We start from the raw sequence: 22,905 nt of genomic DNA on the forward strand, positions 1-22,905 counted from the left end.
ATTGTATTTATAAGTTAGAATTTAATGCTTGCTTAGAGACCATACTCGTTCTTCATTTCAGACAAGTCCATCAGTCTAAGATCTAATAGCCTAAAGATAAAATGGTTCAATCTTAACCAGAAAAATGCTTAACCAGTATTTCTCTATAATACCAGACTATGAGGTCACCTGAAATTAATATCATTTTTCTTTGTTTTTCTCCAAAAACTGTTTATAGCACTGGAATTCTTTCTTTGATAAATAATAAAGGGAATATTTATCCTAGATTATGTTTTAATTTGGGGGAAAAACACAATCTAAAATGCACATATTATATGTGTGAATAACTTAGAATACTTGTGTGCCACTGTTCTTAACACGATACTGGTAATGAAGTAGTTAAATAATCCTCTTTGAGATTAGAGTTGCCAGGCTAATGTATATTTGCCACAAGAAGTCTCATGGTACCTACAGTTTCCTGCCCAAAGAAATAAAAATGCCATAGAACATAGATTTACAGAGCAAATGCAGATTTGGACATAGAGGGTTCAGATTGGGGACACAGCGCATTTTAATATCAGTCAGTTGTGTGTACATTCTGCTGAGAGTAATGAAACAAACAGAGCCTCAGAAGAAATCTACTGATAAGAACTCAATCACTTAAATGAATGGCATTTTGGATAAGATTTAAATAAGTTCTTTGAAGTAGAAGTGAACATCTTAGCACTGATAGCTTGGGTCAAGGATTGGGACTGCCAGAATTTTTCTTTCAACGACAGAAGTTGAGGGATATCATCAGTAATTAGTGAGAGGAGAAATGGAAGAAGAGAGGATGGTATGTGAACAGTAAATGCTCTTTAAAAGTTCTGACTGTAATTCCCTTTTAGAAGTGAATTTAGTCATCCTCAACTTTTTGTCATCTTAAAAACTTGAATTAAAGAACCTTTGTAAATTCTATGAAAGAAATTACCTGAACTGGGTTGACTCTAGGTGAGTATTGCATTCAAGATTCTGGTGCCCAGAGATAACAAATCCAGGCACAGAGAATATACTTCCTTCCTCGCACATCACTGTGTATAAGGGAATAAAGATAAATATGATTTACTAAAACATTTTTAAAAATAAGGCTGCAAATTGTTAGGTCCAATCTCAAATCCCTTGCAATCACTAAAAAAGAGGAATGAGGCAGGAATTTCTCTGTCTCCTGGGCTCCGGGACCCTCAGGTGCTGTCTTTTCAACTCTTTGATTCTTCTTCCTACTTTTTGAGATGACCATGCAAGTAACTTCTCTCAATCTTCCTTATTCTCCTAGTATAAGTTATCATGTCTTATCAGTTTCTGACTGTAGAAGACTATTGTTCTTTCACAAGAAAGAAGAGAAAAAATTTTCCCTGATCCTAGAAGGGAACAAACACATCTTCCACATGCATTTTATTCTTTCTGCCTTTCTTTTGGTTTGTCACAAGCCCCTTTCCCACAAGAACCTGTTTTCCTAAGAGCTTGGAGTTGGCATTGCTTAGAAGCACACTTCACGTTTCCTGCAGGAAGTTTGGTGTCAGCATGACCTGTATTCTCTGCTTCCTTTGGAGATCTCTCTTCTTAAGGAAAGTGAATTATGCTGTTTAAGGACATGAGGATTAGAGTTGTAACAGTTTTATTTAATTTCAAGGGTTGCAGTCATTTCTTTAGAATCAATAAGAAAATTCTATGAGGTATCCAGCATCTTATGAGGGCTACTCAAATCTGAAACAAAAGCCAAAAATCAATAATGCTGACATTTAAAATATGTATTTTGAAAAAGCCATTTAAAAGGAATAAAAGATGAAATATGGGCCTGTTTTGGAAACTTTAAGTGATTCTAGATAGCATTGTGGCGTATCATCGTCCAGAATAGTATTAAAAGCCCTCAGAGGTATAAGCCTTCAGTCTTTGTACTACCTCCAGCTGTTGCCTTTATTACTTCTTACCACTTGCCTTCCCGATTTCTCTACCAGGCATCATTATCATGGTACTACAGTTCTTCTAGCTTGATGGTTTACACCTGGGGGCACTGCTCTCCTCCTAGGCACCTTTTAGAAATGTTTGGTCACATTTTTGTTTGAGTCAATGACTGGGGAAAGCTACTAGCATTTAGAAGGAGGAGTCCTGGGATGCTAAGTAGCCAGTAAGGTGTGGGATGACATGCACAATTGTCTTTCCAGAATGTCAGTGGCATTTCCATTAAGGAACACTGCACCTCTTGAATTAGCACCCCAGTTTTTGGTTGACTAAGCTAGCTCTCGCCTTTGGACAGGTTACTTATCATGTATTCATACAACCTGCTTCATGCTCACATAAGTGATTAGCCTGTGATCGTCCTCATTTGACTGCAGCCTGAGGGGGAGGAATATTTGGCAAAGAGAAATTCAGGAGCCTATATTACCATCTGTTGGGAAGCTAACGCTAAGAACTCTGTTTTAGGCACAGTTTACAGATACCTGTTTGCCCAGTGGTCTACCACTACAAAAGTGAAAACTCACACCAGCTAAAAAAAAACCTGAATGTTAGTATCGTTTCTTTTTATGGCTCTTACGCTGCCTTCAAAAAGAAGAGAATACAAAAACATCAGTGCTGGTTGATGTTGTGGGAGTGAGTGTTGGCTAAGATGCTTAGCATGCAATGTTTATTATTATGAAGGCAGTAGAGAAACGATATTTAAGGTGGCTATTTTATTTTTTTGTGAAGGATTAAGTCACTTATAGATGAGGAAGCTTGGTAATACACTATCAAAGTGATGGTTCAAGGGATAACAGGAAAAAATATAGAAAAGTAAAGTTCTGAAACCATGGGGGATGGGAGACGTAAAGAAGAAAAGAGAAATTGACAGACATAACAACAGACTGTATGTGTTATGTCTGTAAGGATTTGAAGTTTATTGTCACATCTCCATTTCCTTTGGGAAGTTGATTATCATTCATCTCATTTTAGGGTAAAAAGGAGTAAAAACCAAAAAAAAACATAATTTTTATCTTTTTCATAAAAGAAAAATATGGTTTTTGATGTAGTTTATATCTACTTATAACATTCCTTAGATTTTTTAAAAATTCAAAGATTTTGATGCAAGCAAATCTGATGGAAAAACTATTGCACAGCCTTATACCCTTTTATCTAGAATTTTATTTATTTATTTTTAAAATTTTAAATTATTTTTATTTTTTAATTATAGTTGACAGTCAATATTATTTGATATTATTTTCAGGTGTACAGCATAGTGGTTAGACATCTATGCAATTTACAAAGTTACCCTCCCAAATATTCTAGTACCTACCTGACACTATGCATAGTTATTACAATATTATTGACTATATTCCCTATGCTGTATTTTACATCCCCATGACTATTTTATAGCCACCAATTTGTACTTCATAATCCCTTTACTATTTTCACCCAGCCCTTCAAAACTCCCTTCCATCTGACACTCATCAGTTTGTTCTCTGTATCTTTGAGTCTGTGTCTGTGTTGTTTATTCATTTATTTTATTCTTTAGATTTCACATACAAGTGAGATTATTTGGCATTTGTCTTTCTCTGTCTGACTTATTTCTCTTAGCATAATACCCTTAGGATCCATCCATGTTGTCAAAAATGATAAGATTCTATGTATACACCACATCTTTTTTATTCAATTGTCTATTGATGGGCACTTAGGTTGTTTCTATATCTTGGCTATTGTAAATAACACCACAATAAACATAGGGGTGCATATATTTTTTTGAAGTAGTGTTTTGAATTTCTTCAGATAAATACCAGAAGTGGAATTGCTAGGTCATAAGGTAGTTCTATTTTTAATTTTTTGAGGTACTTCCATACTGTTTTTCTGTAGTGGCTATGCCAATTTCCAATTCCATCAACAGTGCACAAGGGTTCCCTTTTCTCCACATCCTCGCCAACCCTTGTTTGTTGATTTCTTGCTGAAGGCCATTCTGACAAGTGTAAGGTAATATCTCATTTGGTTTTAATTTGCAATTCTCTAATGATTAATGACTTGGAGCATCTTTTCTTATATTTATTGACTATCTCTGTGTCCTCTTTGGTGAAATGTCTGTTAGTTTTTCTGCCCATTTTTAAATTTGATTGTTTGGGTTTTTTGGTGTTGAGTTGTGTAAGTTTTTTTTATAAATTTTAGATATTAACCCCTTAAAAGATGTATCATGGGCAAATACCTTTTCCTATTCATTAGGTTGTCTTTTTGTTTTGTTGATGGTTTCCTTTACTGTGTAAAAACTTTTTTTAAAAAAATGCCTATAGCACCTGATATCCCTAGGTGGTCTCCCATCCAAGTACTAATGAGGCCCAACCCTGCTTAGCTTCCAAGATCAGATGGGTTTGCACATGTTCAAGGTGGCATGGCCATAGATAAAAACTTTTTAATTTGATATCATCTCATTTGTATATTTTTTTTCTTCTGTTTTTCCTGCCCAAGGAGGTATGTCAGAAAAAATACTACTAAGAGCAGTGTCAGAATCTTTACTTTATATATTTTCTTCTAGGGCTTTTATAGTTTGGGGGTCTTACATTTAAGTCTTTAATTTATTTTGAGTTTACTCTTGTTTATAGTGTAAAAAGTTGGTCCAGTTTCTTTTCTTTTCTTTATTTTTGCATTTATCTGTTCAGTTTTTTCCAATACCATTTAGCGAATAGACTGTCTTTACCCCCATTTTATATTCTTTCCTTCTTTTTCATAGATTAGATGACCATATACGTATGGGTTTATTTCTGGGGTCTCTATTCTGTTCCATTTTATCTAGATTTTTGGTGAAACAATGTCTGTATATAAGAATCTCCAGAACAAAAGACATACCAAATATCTGAAATCACATCTACTATTACCTCCAGAGATGATTTGACATAGCAAAATGCAGGAAGAGAAAAATTTAACAAATTTTTTTCTAACCTCTTCAACTGGATTGAAAAAAAAAAAAAAGTACTGACAATCTTGAAAGTAAATAACAAGTTATTTTATTTGAGTTTTTAAAGTTACATCTTGGAATACTTTCAAAACCAGTCCTTATAACCTATTGTCAAGAAGCGATAATACGAAACATTGTAAATGTCAAGGCAAAGGTCACATCTGACACGTTTGTCTCTAGGTCCCACCAGTGCCACTAATTTTTGTTGTCCCCAACTCACTTATGCCCTAACACTACTAGGATAGTCTGAAGATAGGGTGACAAATTTATATACTTCAGTTCGTTGCAATATGCTGCAGTTTTATTTTTTGACATGTTCTCACATTCTTCATAACTGTTATTTACAATTACATCTGGCCCACCAAATATAAGCTCCATTAGTTTTTTATCTCTGTAACTCTAGTATCTAGAAATGTGTCTTGCCCAATGTAGATGCTCAATAAATGAGTAAATTCATAATTGATTTTCTTGATTGTTTTATACTGCAAGTCTAGAGTTAGTAAATTCTTGAGAGTTTGGACCATACTAAATTTTTATTTGTACTCTCCTCAAAGCCAGCCAATGCCAGTGCATTAAACATTCTGAACAATCTTGAATACTACGGACAATTTTTTAAATTTATTATTTTAACCTGTGCCCATGACCTTAGTTTCTTAGATGTTCTGCTTTAAAATAAAGTACTTATTACATTGGAAATAGAGTTTATACTATACCATTCCTTATTAGTTCAGTAAATCATCCATCTATATGATAAGCATCTATAAGGCAATATACTTATTCTTTAATAGTTTGGTATTTATGCAAACTGACAAAGTAGGAATATACTTTTCAAAAAATTCAGACTATTTCGGTTTTAAACTCATGTGCTGTTCAATTTGCTGAGCAGGTGGCTGACTGACATATGGACAGGTTCTGAAATAAGTCACGGGATGGCTGAGCACTTAATTGTCTACATGTTTCAATAGTGATTCCCAGTTGGAAATGATTGATGTTTCGAGTGAGCTCTCTGTTCCACTGAAGGCTGCCCCTGTCTTATAGGCAGGTGTGAGCCAATTCTATCTTCTGCTGACTTTTTCCTGCTTATTTCCTTAATCAGGCTTGGAGTTCTCCTTGTGCAGTCTCATAGTGATTTCTTTCTCCCGTAAGTATTTGCCCTCTCTCTGGTGAGCTGTTTCCTCTCCATTCATTCTTATCTACTATGACAACTGCATTATCTTTATCCCAAATGACTCATAGTATGATTCTTATGCTTAAAAAAAAAAATCACTTCAGAATATTCTTATTTTCAGCTTGCTTGTTAAAAGCTTTTGAAGTTGGTTATTTTTCTAGGCTGTCAATGATTTGGAATTTTTCTAGACACATCTGTTTGTATAAATTATGCTAGACTGTTTTTTTTTTTTTTCCTTTTTGTCATTTGAGTACCAGAATTCACTACCACAAGAAACAAGTTGGGATTAGAAGGAGCTTGATATCATTCATACTTGGGTTGAAATGTATTTTGTACCTATGTTGTGTTTTAAACCAAACTGTATTTTGTAATAGATTAAACATTTTATAATAAATGGACAGTGGTAGCCCTGTATTTTTGTTAGATAATATACAAAATATTCTGAGATGTGGTCATGGTACATAGGAATCATCACTAAATTACCATATTGACAATTGAAACTCCCATCCCTATGACTCAATGTTTTCCTTCAAATGAACAGATCTACTTTTGGTCTTCCATAATCCCGAAACCGCATTGTCCTTTTCTAATCAGACCGGAAATGTACGGAAATGTACGTCTCTCCTGTCTCTTGACATCTTTATCATTATAACACACATACAAACACACACACATGTATGCACATGCCATACACAAAATCAGCTTTTCTCTTAAGAACCCTCACTAATTACTCTGTCTGAAATGCATAAGCTTAATTGCCCTTCTAACCTTTTGTCTTGTGACATATAATTGTTTCAAGCTATCAATAAATTATAAATTCCTGGAAGCCACGAGTTACGTTATGCTTCTTAATATTTCAAAATGTAAAATATTTCGTGTTTGGGGGAGCACTCAGTAACTATTTGGTGATTTTTAAGCATGTAATTGAATCAGAAATTTCATCCTGTTTGTGAGGTAGTAGGTATTTTTTGGAGTCATTAAAGGAATAACCCATCTTTGCCAATTGACTTATAGCCATTGTAGTGACTGACAGAGACCCAGAGGATCCCTTAGCTGTCATAGCTAGTTGCTGAGAAACTAGATAAATGAGAAATAGAGCCCCAAGGAACACAACTATTTCAACAACTGTAGTTTTGTAGAGCGTTTGTTCTTATTACTTTGTAGACATCTCCATGCTGATTAGCAGAGAAGAGCTAGCAATTCATATTTTACAAATGTAATCCAACCTCAAAACCACATGCTGATTTCGCCTCCAGTCTCTGGAAAAACTGGAATTCTAGTTTTGTTTTGTTTTGGAGTTTTTTTGTTTTTTTGTTTTTTGTTTTTGTGCTAATAAGGGACAAATGTCAGGCTTTAGCATGGTAAACCTATCTTTGAACAAGCAGAAAGTTAATGAAGAAAAGAGGGTCATCGCTGTCTTACCCCAATTTGCAATAGAAAAAGTTGACCTAGGGCTGATTTGTTATATTTTTTCTTTGAAAGAATTTTCCATTTCCATAATAATTACATACACTTTATTTCTTACTGTCCAGCATAATGAGCAGGCAGCTTGCTATTTTAAAAAGAGCTACTACCCTAGTTGTACATTCTCATTATGAAGGACTTTGTAAGTATGGAGTTTGGAGGGACAAAAAGGATGAATTGCATGTGAAAAGGAAAGGGAACTATGACTTTTAGTTCCCTTTCATTGAAAACCATTTGCTTCTCTGTTGAATTCTAGGCGCATAAGACTGACTACTTGGTAAGAGAAAGGAAGATCTTGATGTTCATAGATGATGAAGAATCATCAATGGTGTCTCTCCCTCAAGAGATCCAGTATTCATATTAGGTTCAAAGCTCTAAAGTTCTTAATATTTCATTTAGTCTGTGCTATATACATATACTATATATATATAACTTATAATTGAGGTCTTCATCACTGTTATTCTCAACCTTCTCCCAAGGTGATCTCATTCACGTTCATGACATCAGTTATCATTTATTTACTTACTGATTACCCCAAGTTCATATCTCCTACTAAAATTTCTATTCTGAACTTCTGAGCTATGTATCCTAAGTGCCTTCTCAGCATTCTCACTTTGATTCCTTACAAGAACATCAAACCAACATATCTAAAAGCAATTTTATGATTTTCTATTCAATAAATCTACTTCTCTCTCTTTTTTTTTTACCTTCTGAGGAATTGGCCCCACTATTAGACATTGGTCATGCCAGATACCATGATTCATCATTTTCTCTTATCGCTTTCACATATCAGTAAATTTTTACTCCTACATATGTCTTGAATATGCCCTTTCCTCTTCATCTCCACAGCTATCAGTCTAATTCACCCATCATCATCTCTCACAGTAACTGCTAACTAGTTTCCCTACATCATTCTTATCCCATGCCAATCATATTCCACATAGAAGCCAGCATGAGAGAGCATTCTTATCACAATTTACCCCTGCTTAAAATTTGTTGATAGCATTCTTGCATTCTTTTTTTTTTTTTTTGGATAGACTGCATAATCTTTAATAATAGTCCATAAAATATTGAGTAATCTCCTGCCAGCCTTATTTTATGCCAACCTCTCTCTCCCTCCTTGTACTACAGCCTTACTGCCTTGTCTTTCAGTTCCTTAAATATATCAAATTTCTTCCCATATTAGGAATTTTACACATGCTTCTTCCTTTATCTGGAATATTATCCTAAGGATTTTCTACTGTTATTCTATTGTCAACTTAATTCATACATCTTCGAAGGAAGAATTCCCCCCACCTCCATCCTCCAATTCATATGTTGATGCCCATCATCCAATGTGATGGTATTTGGAGATGGGCCTTTGTGAAATAATTAGGTTTAAACGAGATCGTGGGGCTAGCATTAGTTCCTTTATAAGAGAAACCAGAGAACTTGCTTGGTCTTCTCTCTCACTCTCTCTTCCCATTCCTACTTCCCTTCCTCCTTCCCATGTGAGACACGTAAGAAGGCAGCCGTCTACAAGTCAGGGAGTGAGCCCTTACTGGAAACAAGCATACTGACACCCCGATCTTAGACTCTCAGTCTGCAGAACTGTGAGAAAATAAGTTTCTATTGTGTCATCCACCCAGTCTATGGTATTTTGTTTTGGCAGCCTAAGCTGACTAATACAATTGACTAGCCACAGACTTGCCAGGATTCCCTTTATAAATTCTCAGAGTCTTTTGTAGTTTTCCCTTTGTGAGGAAAACTTCAAGCTTAGTGAGGCTAGCAAAAAGTTACCTCTTGAATATTGCCCTAGTTCCAGTTGCCAGCACAGTATCTGGCATGTATAGAAAATACATGTTAAATGATATTTGTATGAAGTGTATAATTAGTGTGCTTTCCAGCCATTCTGACGAACAAATAACTCTTCCTATGTTGGCAGTTCTTTTTATAAAACCTCATCACAAAAAAAGTATCCTCTCTTAGAACCTTTTGATTTCATTGACAGCCTCATGAGTTTGACACAAGTATCTTTCTTAGCAAACAGACTAACATACCTGGCAGTGATTGTTGGGTTGTTGAAACCAAGCATTTTTATCAGGGCTTTTTTTTTTCCTAGGAAAAAATGGCAGAAGGGCCCAAAATTTGGTTTTCTCTGGGGTTTTTAACCTCCTTGTTTTTACTTGTACTCTGACACTTTCTTTGAGCTTTTTATGTAAGGTCATTAAGGTGAAGGGTCATGTCTTAGGGAATTGACTATCATGATGATATGATCCACCTCATGTTTTGTGGACCATCATTATTATCATTGGCCATCCATCAGTTGTCAGTTGATATGACAGCTTTATTCCAATGAGACTTATCTATAACATTGATAAGATTCTAATTAGTCTTTTCAGGAAACATAGTTTAGGAGCCCAACGGCAGCATGTTGGTCAAAGGACCTCAACTTGCTTTTGGAAAATTCTAGAGAAAAGAGCAAGGATGCTATAACTTTACTGAAGATGTCAAAATTCCCAAGTAATGACCAGAAGTGAGTAATCCTCCCTTCAGACCCTTCAGGAAATCTTCTTTGCAGTCTCATGATGTTGAAATGGTAGAAGTGATGCAGAATTTTATATATATATATAAAATTTTATATATATAATTATATATATATTCTAATTTGATTGTTCTTTAAAGGCATTGGTATATGAATTAGTTTACTAATGCACTGTAATGAATTACCATAAACTTATAAGAAATTTAGGAAATTTATCTTAAATTTCTGGAGATCGAAAGTCAGAAACAAGTCTTAAAGAGATAAAGATCAGTGTGGACAGAGCTTCCTTCCTTCTGGAGATTCCAGGAGAGACTTTGTTTCCAGCTTCTAGCAGCTACTTACATTCCTTAGTTGTGCCTCCTTCCTCCACCTTCAAAAGGCACCACTCCAAATTCTGCTTCCGTCATCACATCCCCTTTTTTACCTCTGACCCTCTTATAATTGCTTTTGTGATTACATTGGGCTCACCTGGATAATCCAAGATAATGATAATTTTCTCATCTTAAGCTTCTTAATCACATCTGCAAAGTTCCTTTTGCTGTGTAAGGTAATAGATTCAAAGATTCTTGGGATTAGTATGTGAATATCTTTGTGGGAGGCGGGAGTGGCATTATTCTATTTACCACAATGAAATAGATCTAACTGCATATTTCCAAAAATACTAATCAGACAAGATTTAAGTCTAGAACAAAAGTTATAGCATGTCTTTTTCTCTTGTGTCTTAAGGTCTTGATTTTCCCACATAAAATGCCATCTATATATTGCAGCCGCTTATTATCAGTCTCTTTAATTAAGCTCCTATCTTTGCTCAAATGGGAAGGATAATCACTTGTTAGCTTAAGTTAGATCTCTGATCTAATGGAATTTACCTTGTGACATTGCAAAGAGAGTAAGATGGTTTAAAAATGTGATACTATGTGTTTTATACTTGCATATGAAATTCTGGCATATGATGGCTCACTAAAAAGCAATAAAAATTAGAGGAAACTAATTTAATCCAAATTAATCTTTAACATACAACCTAAATGTTATCTATTTTATGAACTCATTGCTGACCTCTTTAGGTAGAAATAAACACTACTCCACTTCCACTTCGTTATGATAACACGATGTGCCCAACTCTATTATAGCATTTACCACATTGATATATCTATTTACATGGCTATTTCCCAAACTGCCTGTAAGATCCTCAGGGGCAAGGACTCTGTTCTGTTTTCCTTAGTACTGATGCTTCCTAAAACAGTGTCTGACACATGGCTGGTGTTTTAATGTTGCTTTTTGAGGGATTGTATTCCTTTGCAGGCCTGTTTGTTATCTCTGCTAGTTCACTTGTAATATTAACTGAAGAACACAATGATGACACTGGTTGAATGTGTATAGCTGAATCAATAGAAATCTACTTCTACCCCTGGAAAAGTAAATCTGAGTCATGCCCCTAGTAATGATGGGTCATAACATTATTTCCCAGCACAGTGCATAGTCTAATGCATGACCAGGAAAGGCTCACAGCTGCAGATTCAACGGTATTGGTACAACAAAAAAGTGCGACCTGAAAGGAGTAAGCATACAAACATTTTAGTGAAAATTAAACATACTGCATTTACTGAGTGGAATAGAGATAAATAAACAATTGAAAAAATATATTTTATAGCTAGGTTTACAGCTTTTAAATATAATAAACCTTTCAATCCCACCAGGGATGTTTAAACTCAATCATAGTCCCTTTCAGCTTGCTTTTTTGCAGATTAAAAAAAAAAAAACACTTTTTTTTTCTTTTTTTTTAAGCTTTAAGGTTTAATTGATATACAAAATTCCATATATTTAATGTGCACATTTTGATGAGTTTGGACATATGTCTACACTATCACAACAATCAAGGTACTTAACATATCCATCACCTCCAAAAATCCCCTCATGTTCATGTGTGTGTGTGTGTGTGTGTGTGTGTGTGTGTTGTGAGAAGAACACTTAGGTGAACTCTGTCCTTTCAATGCACGTTAGAGGGCGCAGCCCCATACTGTTAGCTACGGGGACTGCTCTGTACAGCAGACGTCTAGCACCCATCCGGCATAACTGAAACTTTCCACCCCATGGAGCAACAAACAACTCCTCATTTCCTCCTCCTCCCAGCCCCTGGCAACAACCATCCTACTATCTGCTTTTGTGAGTTTGACTATTATAGATATCTAATTTAAGAACAATCATGAAGTATTTGTCCTCTTGTGACCTGCTTATTTCATTTAGCATAATGTCTTCCAGATTCATCTATGTCATTGCATATAGCAAGATTTTCTTCTAACATTTTTAAGGCTGAGCAGTATTTCATTGTATATTTATACCACATTTTCTTTATCCACTTATGTGTTGTTAGACACTGGATTATTTATATAATTTGGCTGTGGTGAATAATGATGCAGTAGACATGAGAGTGCAGGTACCTCTTCGAGATCCTGACTTTAAATTCTACTTAATAACTGCCTTCACCGCTTTGGTTATTTTGCAGCCATCTCATTGTTTCTTTACTATAGTTTTCTAGAGGTTTGAGCACACACCAAAAACACTTTTTAAATGTGTTACTGATAGTGATCCTTGAACTTCCAGAATCTAGGTAATGGAATGCAAAGGTCATTTGGCCACTGTATTTTTTTTGGCTCTCCAGACCACCTCCAGAGCTTTCTAGAAGTCCTGAAAATCCCACCACCAGTGATTTCCAATACTGACTCAGCATCAGAATCACTTGTGGTGCTTTATAAAAACAAGAATCTAGGAACCCACTTGAGATTTTTGTGTACGAAGTTTGGAGAAGGGTCTGATTAGTTTTCAAAAGTCCCATGGGAAATTCTGATATGTGGCTGGTGTTGGAAACAGATACCTAATTTTAAGCATGGAGTGACTTCTGAAATTGAGGGGAAAGAACAGTATGCAGGGGCCGGTCTGAAGCAGAGGTTCCTCCAGCTATCATCCTCACAAAACTGTTTGCCACACAGTTGTCAACTAGGACTGTCTACTGAATCCACTGTACATCCAATGCCAGTGAACTTTTCAAGATGATGATTAAATGAAATAATGAATATAATGAGCCTGGAGTAGTTTTTCTTCATAATAAATATTAGCTTACTTCCTTTTTTGTTTGATATTTTTTGGTCAGCTCAGGCTTGGTAGGTGTAATAGGCTCTTCTGTCAGGCACATGTTTTCCCCTGAAGGGAGAGAAGTGACATTAACGATCTGAGCTTAATTCATTTGTATTTTTCACGTTATAAAGAGAAGGGGAAAAAAGAGTTACTGTTATGAGGTGGGAATGTATGTATATGTCAATACATAAATGTATGTATAATATACTCATGGTGATGACTCTACATAAATAGGCATTAAGACACACATATACCCATCCATGCATCTGTATGGTATTTCACTTCATCATTGTCAACAACCATTGTGAGTTTCTTGAGGAGTGATTCAGGAGTGATCAATAGGATTGATATTCAAATCGACATTTTTCTCTTGAGGACAATAAAAAGCATTCTTTATGCTATTTTCGCATAACCTACTTATCTAGGAGGGGAAAAACCCATAGTAGGCCTATTCAGAAAGCCAGTTGGGATATCTAAGTCTTTTTTTTCTCTGGGTCACCTTTTCTAAGCTTGGAGAAGAATAAAACCTTATTGGGAAGAAAATGAGAGAGAGATTTTTCCATTTTTACCTCTGACCTCTCTGTTATCCTCCTTGATAGCCTCCCCTTTTTCTGCCTACTCCTGAAACACTACCGTTCCCAGGTCTTGATATATTCCATCCATTCTCCTTGGGTGGTGTAATTTATTCATATTATACTTGTTATAATGCTAACGACTTACAAATTTCTGTGTCAACCTTGATGGCATATATGTACCACATATTTTACATGTATAAAAATGACCTTAGTATGCTTCCATCGAAACCCATTTCATGTCCTGCATTTCCCAACTCTGTTGTACTTTTATGTCTTTAATTACCCAAGCAATAAACCAGGAAACCTTCTTACCCTCCTCTTGCTCTTCCTCTCTCACACTCAAGCCTCATATATGCTACCTGATTAATTAAGGAAGTTGAAACTAGCTGTTCCCTCTCTCCTTTTCCTCCAGTACTGCCTTGGTTCGCACTAACGGCATCTCACATGGAAACACCAGAGTAGTATCTTTAAGATTCTCCCTGCTTCCATGTTTACAATCTGTCCTCTTGTTGTTGAGAGCATTCTTTCTGAAACAGAAATCTAATTATGAGATTCTCCTAGACTCTCCTTAAAAGCTTCCATTGTTTTTCATTGTCTATACCATAAAGTCTCAAACTCCTTAATTTGGCATATGAAACCTTACAAGTTTTGGACTTTTTAAATTTATATATAGCCCTGCAGATTTATATCTTTCCTCAGTATTCACTGAGCTAAAATTCTAGGTATTCTGTACTTGGCAGATCCTCAAATTCTTGAGATTTTTCATACCTCCACACCATTGTACATCACCCTGCTCCTTTAGCTGGTAGTGCCTGTCATGCCTCTCCTTGACCACCTAATGTACACTTTCTCATCTTCCAGGATCACTTCACGGCCACTTTCTTCATAAAGTCTTTTATAAGATCCTCCAGCAGAATCGAGTAGTACCTTCTTTGTGCTGAAACTTGTGCCATATTTTTTGCCCCAAAGTGACAGATCATATGGGTATAATGGAGGTGATATATGTAACCAAGTCTTAGTTTTCTGGTTAGGGTATGTGATTTTCTCTTCTTTATTATCCGGGTCCGGAGCCATGCATCTCCATGAACATTTTTCCAAACACGTATCTTCTATCAAACTAAAGGGAATATTCCAAAATATCCTGAGTACTCTGCTTTAGGAAAAGCCTGAAATATCAAATTCAAATTGACTGGTTCTTTAAGTTTGTTACTAAATATTGACAGAGTGCCTACTTGGTACCTGTCATGCCAAGTGTGGTGCTGGGTACTGGAGTTCAAAAGTTGGGAACACACAGTCCCTCCCGTGGAGAGTATAGTCTAGAAGAAAACAAGTAGAAAAATTTATTATGCAAAATTTTTACAGAGTTTCTCTTAGCAGCAATTTTATCAAGGAGCTTTTAATGTACCTTTTGATTTACATAGTATACTTCCTGCATGCTTTTGATTGTATGTCAGATTCTTACAATGTGTCACACTTCCAGATTCCATAGAAGCACTATTCTAAATTGAGAAAGGAGGAGCTTTTTTACCCATTCTAATTACATAAGGTTTAAGCTTTCAGAGTTTGCCAGAGCCACACTAATTTTCAAAACAGCATTAAACAGAACTATCTTAACTCAACCTTGTCAATTTGCCTGTGACACACGAAGGCACTAAAAGGCTCAGCCATCACATCCAGCTATCTTTTAGGTGATGCTCACTGCATCTGAAATCCTAAAATTAGGGCAAGCCTCTTACTGAGCCGGAGGCAGCACTGCAGGCACCACAGGTTACTCACTAAACACTGCCTAATGGCTATTTCCATCTCATGAAGTCTAGAAGAGAAATAAGAATGGTCTGTGACTTGTAATTCCAATTCTATACAATATGCACCATGGACAGATTAGAGAGAGGCCAGATGCAGAAGAATAGTGATTTCACAGCAGCTATAACAAACATCAAAGTGAAAACCTGAATGTATAGTTTTATTCTTCCCTGTTCTCAGTTGATAACATTTCTCACAAACAAGCAAAGTTTCCATGTTCCATTTTTAGGCGGTGTTAGTTGCTATCATCAGGGCCTGGTCCTGAGATCTGATCTAGAATCTGAAAGTCATAATATACCAGATATGACCCTATCTGGTTACTCAATAATCATTTGCTTTCACTCTATGCAAGGCACTTTGCTAGTAAATGACCTTTGCAGTCATTTCTTCTCTGACATATTGGCCACCTCCTTGAGCTACAAATTCCTTCTGTGAATGAATCACACAAGTCTCTGTGGGAGATCTCTGTCTCCCCAACCCACCACTGCGCTAAGCATGAGAAGTCCCTGCTTTTCAGGCATCTGCAACTTTGACAAACTCCTTGATTCCCCTCCAAAGTTCTCTTCCTCCTAGCCTAGAGGATTTTTAGTCATGAAAGTGAGAAGTTTTGGCATTTCTCATCTCATGTTCCTCCAGATCCACAGGGAATTCTCGCTCTTAGTGCATTTGCCATAGACTCCTTACTGCCCATGTAGTCCCACGGATGCCTACCTCTCTTCCTAATACGAAGTAATATCGTTAATACTCTGTGTTTGTCAGGTTTCTCTTATTCCCTGCATTTTGAGTTCTCTATAAATTTTTACTTTGTTTAAATCCCTCCTTTGTTTTAATAATGTTGATGATGTTTAACCTTTAACCTTTGAAACCAAAGCAAACCAGAGACAGACAATCTGGCTTTAAAAGCATGACAAATATTTGGTTCCACATAGCTTCCAAAACATGAATGTCGGGGCTTAAATATTACTTGACCAACAGTCCTAAAGTAGTAAGTGAAAACATCTTCCAGCTAACCATGGCTTACACTCTACTGCAAGCTAAGGATCTCTACTCTCACTTCTGGTTAAATCTCAAAGACTATCAGAGAAGGAACCTGAGGCATTTCCAGCAGGTGTTTACAATGGAATCCATGACTTCTCTGAAATCACAGGAGATAGAACTAAGGGTGGATTTTGGTGGGAGGTGGATTTTGTTTCCATGTGTCTGTCACTACACAGTGACTCCCATGAGGTAGGAAGTACATATTATTCACCTTTGAATCTCTACCTCCTAAGAAGATATAAGTCCAACAAATAGGGTGTACACAATCAGTGTTTATCTAGCAAGGTTGAGATCAACCAATTCATGTACTTTAAAATATTTCTTTAGTCATCCAGTCTTTACTGAGAACGTACCATGTAGTAAATGCATTAGGTGCCAAGGGTACCAGGAAAGCCGAATTAGGCCCCCACCTTTGGGAAACTTTATAATCTGAAGAGGCAGATAAAGCACAATGAAAAGAACATTAACTTTTGACTCAAGACTTGAACTCTGTTTCTGCCACTTATCAGCTGAGTCCCTTTGGACATGTCACTTAACCTCTCTAGGTCCCAGAATCTTTACTTAAAAAAAAAAAAAAAGTGTAATAACTACTTCACAGGGTTGTACTGGGGATTAAAGGAGACCATATGAATATATTTTATCTTCAATTGTTATAATCTGTCCTCCTTTCTATTCCTTCATCACTATCCTGTAAATAAAGAGCAAGAAACATTTCATTCACCCAGGTGAGAACAGAGTGGTTCAGTGAAGTTAAGTAATGTTTTCAGGCTTATATAGTGAGTAAGTGGCACAACAAGACTCCAACAGGCACCTGCAGAATCAGTGATTTCCGTTCTACTTATCACACCTCCATGGACTCTGATTCTCTGATGAAAGTCAGTCAACTTTCCCTACTGTAATCTTGCTCATCATACCAATCATGACTTCCAAGTGAAGTCTTATTCTTAGTCTCTTTTTACATGATAGACTGAGAATCTTTTTTGGACTTTTCTTGGTTTTCTTCGATGGGCTTGTGGAACTTTTACTCTATGGATTGGAAGGGACAGACATATATAATTGGTCAAGCTCAGGTTCTAGCAACAAATCACCTTGACTTTGATGTGCTCCTGTTGTCATTGTGCCCAGAAGACTAGAGCAACGGGAGTTCCCACAGAGGGAGCACAGAATAGATTTGTTTCACATGTAATTGACTAAAATTTGAGATTACCCAGACCTTCATTATTCGGACCTCAACAGAAAACCGATTGTTAGAAAGAATGAGATCTTGCTTAATTATTTCCTCAACCTTTTGATCCTCTTCCCTGTTGATAATCACTGCTTAGCATATTTCTTGCTGCTGAGAAAGTGGGAAGGCAGCTGCATCAGCTTGTAGCAGATTCTAAGGTTGCTCCTTATGGGATTGGCAAAGCATACCTTGTGAGGCTGAGGATTTAGGAAAAAATGTGTTTGTTTCCTTCACCCCAGAGAGTCTGAGCAATCAGTCCTGGGCTTTTCCTCTCTAAACTGTTTATGGATATGAAGGAAATAATTTAATCAGTGTGTGAAAGTGGATTGTTTTTTTCCTAAGCATTTTGAGCTTCAATGGTTAGTTTACATATATGTCATAGGAGCTTTGCAAATTGATTTGGGGGACTTTGTTCTCTGCAGCCTGTCAATATTAATTGTGTTGCTAGGATGGTTTTGTTAAGTAGTATAGGCTAACATTTTCTTATTAATTTAGAATTGGTAACTGCTTATCATTTCCAAAGAGCTAGTTGGTTATGTGGTTATTTAGCTGTATTTAGAATTTGGGATGATTGGAATTAGCTATTTTCTTCCAGATATTTAGTGTCCAGGCACCCTCCCCCAAGAGGGCCACTCTGAGTCACTGACGCACAGTCTGATGGACATAGCAGAAATGCATTAATGGGTTCTGCATGCCCAAATATGGGGTATAATGAAAAGATTTCTTCTGGGTTATAAATGTATCTTTTAGGGTTACCCCTCTCTCTCACTCATACCCTAGAACAGAGATGAAAATGGGTTTCTTTTCCAGTGCCAACTATAACTGATTGACAGTGGGCCTTATAGAAATCTCTGTGGAGAAGGATTCTGAGGCTGTATCCAGACTTAGTGAGATAAATGCCTTGGTTGATTAGCAGTGTTTGCCACAGATGCAGCAAGAGCCATAGGTGGCCACAGCCTGGCCATCATCCCTGTTGGGCTGTAAAGTTTTATATTATATGAAGCTGCTTCATGGGAATAATAGAGAAGAGCTTCTTATGGATTCATTATGGATGGAGCCCTAAGCAGGTACCTCTGACCTCTATCAAGTGTTTTTTAATGGTCTTTAGGCAGGTTTTCCTTAGAATGGTCCTAATGTGGTTTATTAATCTGCCTTGGCAGATTCTTTTTTTGTGTATAAATAATTTACTCCTCAGTGTCTTAAATTTTCACATCTCCATACCTTTGCTTTATTAAGTTGTCTCTTCTATCTAAAAACACTGTCCTTCCTTTCTTCACTTGGGGAAATTCTTCTCGCTCTTCATGGGATCCCTCAAATACTGTCTCCTCCTCTGCACAGTTTTCTCTGACCTTCTCCTGCAGGATGAATGACTCTTTTGCACCTCTCCAAAGCAATCAGTTTAATCCCTGTTATCACACTGGCCGCATTATTCTGTAATTACTTGTTCAAAAGCCAGAATCTAGCCCAGAATATTAGACATACCTGTGTAGACTTACAGTGGATTAAGTATTGTTCTAAAAACCCACAGTTCCTTACTTAAAGCTGTTGAACTTCTAAAGTATGTTGATAGAGAACACAGTGAGAACAAATATGATGACAGGGTGGAGGGAGGGAAATAGTAGTGAAAAGAGAAAGGCATAAGTGATGCAGGGTCAGCAGAGAAGACGGTAAAGCTATGTGTGATCAAGGAAAAACATTCATAGGAAGGACAAAGAAACAAACCCAGTCCAATGCATGTAAGTGCATAGAGCTTCCGAATGCTCTCAGAACGACAGGGCAGAGTTGACTCTGCCCTCGGTGGGTATGTTCAGTAGACTCAAAGCTTCTTTGCAAGTATCTGACAGCAGTAGTAAATTATTGCCTGGCCAGAAGATAAACAGGTGGGGGTTCAGATGAGCTAGAAAGCACACTTTCCTTCTAAAGACTTTCAAATTCTCTTTAAAAAAATACCGTGGACATCAAAGCATGTGGGTACTGAGAGAATTTGGAACTCTTCTGCCTATGTTAATCAGTCTTCAGTAGGGTATGAAGATGTGAATAGCCTGTCTAATCACCTGGTCAGTGTATTGCTCTCTGCTGTCTTGAACAGAGCACCTCTTCCCAGGTAGTGGTCAACTCCCTTAAAATTACCAGAAACTTAACAGTTTATAAAGAAATTTCATGTGCTTCATTTCAATGAAAACTTACCAAAAAAAAAAAAAATTGACAACTACTATGTTAATAAAATACTGAATTTGACCCCCCCCCCCATTTTTTTTTTAAAAACCAAGTGACTAAGGACGTAGAACTGTCTCCATTTTAAATACATGGCAGCTTAGAGAGGTTAAGCAGCTGATTCAAGGCCTTAGGGAACAGAACAGCTACCCTTTAAAACTGGATCCTCAGTGCACTACAAGTCCCATGCTCTTTTATTTAAACTTCTGTGACTATTTTGCTGCATGTCTTTTACCACATTCATTATTTCTTTCATTTTATTAACTTTATGTGTTCCTGTTATATCACTTCCATTAGACTCTAAGCTCCTCGAAGTTCTTCATTTTCTATTTCTTCTATAGAAGCCCAGTTCTAGCAGTGCCTTGCTCTTTGCAAGTATGAAATATACATGTTAGTTTAATGAGTTAATAATGAATGAATAAAAGAATGAAACGGTGAAAGAATGAAGTAATAAAATTATTAATCATATAGTGACGTCAATTTAGGTGGTTTTCATTTCTAGGACAAACTAATATATGTTAAAGAATAAAGACAAGCCCACCTGAGTTATTCACTTAACTGAGGAGACATGTAAAGGAAGAAAAAGGATATAGAGCTTAATTGAGGAAAATTGTCAGACTTCCTCAAAAAGAGAATTTCTGATGGAGAGAGCAGCCTTAGGAAAGGTCTAAATGTCAAGATCCAGCACTGGGTCAGAAGCATTAGAAGAATGAAATTGGAAAATCCATTAGACTGAAGGCTTTTAAAAATGGAGTTGTGAACTTTTGCATCCACATAAACAGCCAGGCCTAAAAAACTAAAGGTCAGCTTTAAACTGTAACAAAAGGGTCTACATTAAAATGGTACAGCTATTTAATTGGTCAGGTGAATCCTGAGCTGATGTGAATTGGCTAAGAAGCTCCATAGGGAATAAAAAGTTAGGAAGCATGGATGGGGAAGGTTTTTTGTTTTTTTTTGTTTTTGTTTTTGTTTTTTCTCATGAAAAGAAAGGAAGGAACTAATATTTCTTCAGCTTCCTCAGGGAGAGTTATTATGCCAGTGGTATGAATGTGAAAGTATTCAAATGATAGGAAATCGAGACTCAGAAAGGTTTAGTCATATCAGAATTGACACAGCTGACAGCAAAGCTAGGATGTAAATCCAGCCATGCTGAACTTTTCTTAGGCTCATGAACAAATATCTCACACTCTATCTCATTTCCAGGATTCTTCTGCACATTCCGATCTTTCTCCTTCCTTATATGACCCTCTTCACCAGGTTATTTTTTCTATCTCTTAGCTCTCAGCTTAGATTACTACCACTGGAAATAGTTCTCTGACCCTCAGACATGAGAAGGGTACCCACTGTTGTGTTCCTGCAACAGCCTATAACACTACTGAATATGATTTATGGTATTTCTCATAATGAATTGTGGTTATTTGTTTACCTTTTTCTCTTTCTTATTAACTGTGAGCTCCATAAAGGCAAGGACTGCATCTTTGTTCTTAGCTCATAACAGTGCATGGTATGGTATTCAGTAAATATTTACTGAATGAATAAATAATTCGATTGTTTTTTCTGACTCAAAGCCTACGCCTTTTCCACGTTTATTACTTACATCTCTCCCTACTCTTCCCTTCTTTGCTAAGCTAATTCCCATTTGGCTTTGAGGGAAATTCTCTTTTCTTTAATGTTTTCATTTTTTCTTACTTGACTTTTTTATTTCATGTTTAGTGTTTTGGATTAGATACTAAAACACAATATTCTAGGATATTAGCTATTGTGCCAAGCTGCTAGTGATCTGGCAATTGAAAAGAGGGCAGAGTTTGATTTGTTGCTACTTCTAACACAGATCTCCTTTATGATTCCTTTGCAGACACCATTAGATGATTCATCAGATGAAATTTTTTTTTACCAGTCAACCTGGAAGTACAGTACGCACATGAGATAGCTTTCTGACAGGGGGCGGAGGGAAATGTGATTAATGATGTGAATGAAAGAAAGTACCGTTAACATTGATTCTTATTTTAAACAATAGAAAATCCTAGTCCATACACGTAAAATATATTCTACCTACTAATGAAGCCCTTGCTTCAACTGTCAGGAAGTTACTTTCTAAGGATAAGTCAATCACTAAGTACTAATGAGCTTTTTCTGCTATTGTGCCGGGCCCCACTTATGAAGCTGGGATGATGACAGAAACAAAGGAGCATGGATTGTGGGTCACACCTGAAGCAGCTTACAATATTAATGTAGGATTACTATTAACAAATATGAACCAATTCAGAAAGCAAGAAGGCATATCGTTTAGTGCTAACCCATGAGTCAAGACTATAAATATAAAGGGATTTCTAAGAAGGTTTACATTCATTCATTTGCTCGCTCAACAGATGTTTATTGAAATTTGGTTGTGTATGAAAAATTGTGTTAAACCCTGGGGATGCTAAGATTAATTCAACCAATTTCTGTCACTAAATTGCTGCCAGAGTGTTGAGATTACATGTATAGCTGTTATGATGGTGATGTGAGGGACAGTAAGGCCAAAAAGCACACATACAATTCTGTCTGAGAAGTCGGGGAGGCTGCATAGAGGAGTTGACTTTTGACTCAAACTTTAAATCATAAATAGCAATTTTCACTTGTTTTAAGAAGAAAGAAAGCCAGTCGATTTTTTTTTAACCTTACCTCTACATTTCAGTGACTGTGCTAGTTCATAACTGTTGTCATTAGCAATGGATGTTGAATTATATAGTGCTGAGAAAGATGAAGAAATCAGAGGTATTTTGCTACAGAGTCACATTTCATAGAAGAAACTTATAGAATGAAAGGAGGGGGGAAAAAAGATAGTTGCTTTAT

General features: G+C 36.4%; 1 protein-coding gene and 1 pseudogene across 13 annotated transcripts in view; one reads left to right on the plus strand and one right to left on the minus strand.

Annotated features, from left to right (window-relative positions):
* Positions 1-22,905, plus strand: part of DLG2 (discs large MAGUK scaffold protein 2) — a 1,668,408-nt gene that overhangs the window by 530,168 nt on the left and 1,115,335 nt on the right. The gene's annotated exons all lie outside the window — the stretch shown is intronic.
* Positions 4,257-4,375, minus strand: LOC118603632 (annotated as a pseudogene).

Source organism: Rousettus aegyptiacus, unplaced genomic scaffold (genome assembly GCF_014176215.1).
Source record: "Rousettus aegyptiacus isolate mRouAeg1 unplaced genomic scaffold, mRouAeg1.p scaffold_m13_p_5, whole genome shotgun sequence".
Classification (NCBI taxonomy): domain Eukaryota; kingdom Metazoa; phylum Chordata; class Mammalia; order Chiroptera; family Pteropodidae; genus Rousettus; species Rousettus aegyptiacus.